Below are 3985 nucleotides of genomic sequence, written 5' to 3'. Positions count from 1 at the left end.
TGGATGGATGGATGGATGGATGGATGGATGGATGGATATAGATGATGGGTGGATGGTTGGATAGATGGGTGGATGTTGGTTGATGGATGGGTAGATGATGGATGGGTGTTAGATGATGGACAGATGAACCAACATCTGGATGGATGGATGATAAATGAATGAACCAACATGTGAATGGATGAATAAATTGATGGTGGATGGATGAAACAACATGTGAATGAATGGATGTACCAAAGTGAATGGATGGATGGATGATAGATGAGCCAAAATGTGAGTGGATGGATAAATTGATGATGGATGGATGAAGCAATGTGCAAATGGATGGGTGGATAACAGATGGATGAACCAAAATGTGAATGATGTATGGATGAATGAACAAACATATGATTGAATGGATGGGTGGATGATGGATGGAAGAACCAACATGAGGATGGATGGATGGATTTAAATACAATGGTCATTTACAGCAGCTTTAGTGCAATCTGAAGGAGAGAGCAGACCACTTTTCACTATTGATGCCTGTATAAATTCTAATGGTGTACCAATCAATACAGCATTACCGCGCTCCTGGTAAATAGAAATATGATTTGTCCCTAAACAAACAACCATAAGATCGATGCATTAAAGTGCACCACATTAGGGCCAAACTGTAGTTAGCAGAAAAGGTCAGTGGAATGGAAAGAAAATAATCAAAACAGTTCATTAATCCTGGTGTACAACAATGTAATTGTTACTGTTGATGTTAAGCCTGTTTTAAGCAATGACATTATTCATTAATTGGAAAAGTGCTTCATTTGCAGTGGTTAGGAGGCTTTGTGATTGTCTGTAATGAAAACACTCTTTGTCATTAGCAAAATGAGTGCAGAGAAGCCTAATGCAAGTGGCCTCACCATTATCCACGCATTATGCCAAATACATGCATTATGCCAAGCCAGAATAGATTACAAAGAAAACATTTCTATATATTCTTAACAGCTGTGCTAAAAAAGCTCAGCCAGGCATGTTTCTGAAGAAAACATGTTGAGTTGATGTGTTTTTAGAAGGAGCAATCCTCCAGGAAACAGCTAACCTATGTGAAAGAGAGATAATAAATGCAGGACATCATAAAATAACTTGGCTCGGAGCAGAACTTAAATTGCACGACAGAGATTATTTAATGATTAATATTTTCTCCTCCTAATTCAATTTTTGAATAATTAATAATGAATTATTTCCTAACCGATCCAATTTTTCCACATTAAGGGAAGCATTCATTTACACTCTTCGTAACGTATGTGCTGTTAAAAAGACCTTCCTTAGATCAAATTGAATGAGCGTCTTAACTGTGTAGGAGAGAAAATATGTGGATTGCAGAATGGTCTTTCTAGATACTGGGGACATGTTTAAGCAATTTAAAGGTTGTGTGATTTTACGAGTGTTAAAGTGTGTCGATCAGTCATGTTTTTGCAGTTTATCTGGACACATTTTTTCCTCACCACATGAGGTGGTGAGGAAAAATTGTTAAATTGTAAATTTAACTTTTGTCCTCTGGGCAATTTCCCACTACTATCAAATATGCTATCCTTGCACCTTTGTTAAAGAAAAAAAGACTCTCAAGCCATTTTTATTGGACAGTAATAAAACTCATTGCAAACCATTTCTGGGTATGATATTGACATTTTTTTTGTATCACAAAATGAATATTTTATTTATCTTTTAATTGTTTATTTGGTACTGTACTAGTCTGCTAGAGCTGAAAATAAGTTTGGGCAAACAGAATATTTCTGGTCTCATTCTCTTTGACCTCACAGCAGCTTTCAGTACTTTTCATTATTTAGCTACATTGGACAAAGTCTATTTTGCTCATGGTGTCCCGCCTGAAGCTATTCTAGGTTCTCTTGTGTTAAATGTCTATTATGGTTCCTCTTGGCTTTATTGTTTAAAAGTACCACATAAGTTACTATTTCAACGCTGATGATACATAATTGTGCATTGCTATTTCTGTTGGCATTAACATTGTAGATATCTTTTTTTTTTTTTTTTGCTTTATTTCTATAAAACTTTGGATGTCCAAAAATTCCCGAGGCCACACAGAAATTCTTCTTGTAGGTTTTCAAAAACCTTCATGCTTGTGGGTAAGTCAGAAACCTAGGCGTTGACTTTGCAGGTGTTACACCACCCGTACACTCTGTAACTAACCTGATTTTGCTGCTCAATAACCTTTAAATGTAACTTTCAAAAATAAAAATTCTGAACTATCACTGAAAGCTCTTATTCATTCTGAATGTTCTTTTGAAGATTGAAATTATTATTGAAATCAAAAACCATATTTTACACATTTTTTTTGTGAAGATGTTGCTTTTCTGTTTGATTCTAAAGTTTCTTCATTACATAAAAAACCCCCCAGCACCCCAGACAACTTTTCCACACACTCTTTCCACTCCTTCATGTAAAATGAGTCATTCTCCTTTGCATCTTGCTTCCCTTTTTCCATCCTTAACGAGGAGTACATGGGGACCCCCATTTCTCCTCTGTCCCCCCGCAGCCTCTTATCCCTAAATCCTTACTGGTTTCCATGAGAAACTGGAAGGAATGTGTTTCATTAACATTCTTTGTGGAATGCATATGCACTTCTTGCTCATTGAACTTAAAGCAAGCACATCGCCTCCTTAATCGAAAGCAGCTCACGACGCCTTTTATAGTGAGGCTCAAGTGTCTGTTAAGAAGCTGCGCGTCCATATGAATGCCACAAATGACCACATGTTTGCGGGTGTTGATCCACACCGGTTTCGTGTGATCCTTTTGCTAGAAAGCATGGATGCAAAACACATTGCTTTCATAATTGGATAAAAGCTATTGAAATGTGGCACAGTAACTACCTTAAGTGGCGTTTACCTGATTGTGTCTTGCTATAAAACAGCTCCTTGTCTTTGTTATATATATTTTTTTTCTCTTATTTTCACTCTCTCATGTCTCATTCCTTCTTCTGTTCTTAACCCTGCTCATTGCTCAAGCAGAGCCAGGGGCCTCTTTCTTTTTTTAGAAGAACTTCAGGGATGGTGAGGACTTCTACACTGACATGACCTCTGGGGTAAGAATACACACATAAACGGATACAGAAAGAACAGGATCTTGAACAGCTGTCTTGACGTTCAGACAAGGTTTTCGTTGGTCACACGCACCTAAGAACGTACAGATACTCAAAGACGTAAATACATTTTTCGGTAGCAGGGAGGTTGGAATCCATAAAGGGAGAAGACGCGTAAAAACCTTACGCTTTAAACGCATTGTTAAATGTAGCAGCATGACACAAAACTGAAAATTTTGGACAAAGAAAATACTCATGTTTTTCAATCGTTTATTTTAGGACAGCATTTGGTTCCAGTTCCTGTCAAAAAACCCATTTCTATTTGCCAGATTTTTATTCAAAATATCAGGGTATGTCTGTGAGTTTGTGACATTGTGCAAAATGAAAAGCTTCCCAGTGTCTTTGGAAGTGAAACAGGCCCACAGCATCACAGATGCTCCACCTTACGACCACTACTTACCATAACATGCTTTTCCATTCCTTTGTGTCATGCCAAACCAACTTGGAGAATTCATATTGTTTTAAGAATGATTAATTCTTAAAAATGTTTCAGTTACACAAACTATTGTGATTCTGGTAAAACCACTACTACTTAATAAATAAATAAAAAACACTAATCTATTGGTTCTGTTTAGTTAGTTAGTTAGTTATTAGCATAAAGAATGAAATAAGTGTTATTTTTTTGCTTTAAAATGTAAAATTCCAGATTTTATCGCTGGAAAAAAACAAAAACAAAAGAAGGTCCTCAAAATCTACCATAGCAAGTAAAAATCAGTTTAGGTGAGCCTTTGAAGAATTCCACGTTATTAAATGTTTCTCATAAATGCATTGCTGTAGCGTATCACAGCTAAACAAAATACTGTTAGATATGTTATTTTTTATTTCTCCATAAAAGCTACATCTGGTCTGGCATTCTGC

The sequence above is a fragment of the Poecilia reticulata genome, linkage group LG19 (genome assembly GCF_000633615.1).
Source record: "Poecilia reticulata strain Guanapo linkage group LG19, Guppy_female_1.0+MT, whole genome shotgun sequence".
Classification (NCBI taxonomy): Eukaryota; Metazoa; Chordata; class Actinopteri; order Cyprinodontiformes; family Poeciliidae; genus Poecilia; species Poecilia reticulata.
This window is presented reverse-complemented; position numbering follows the sequence as displayed.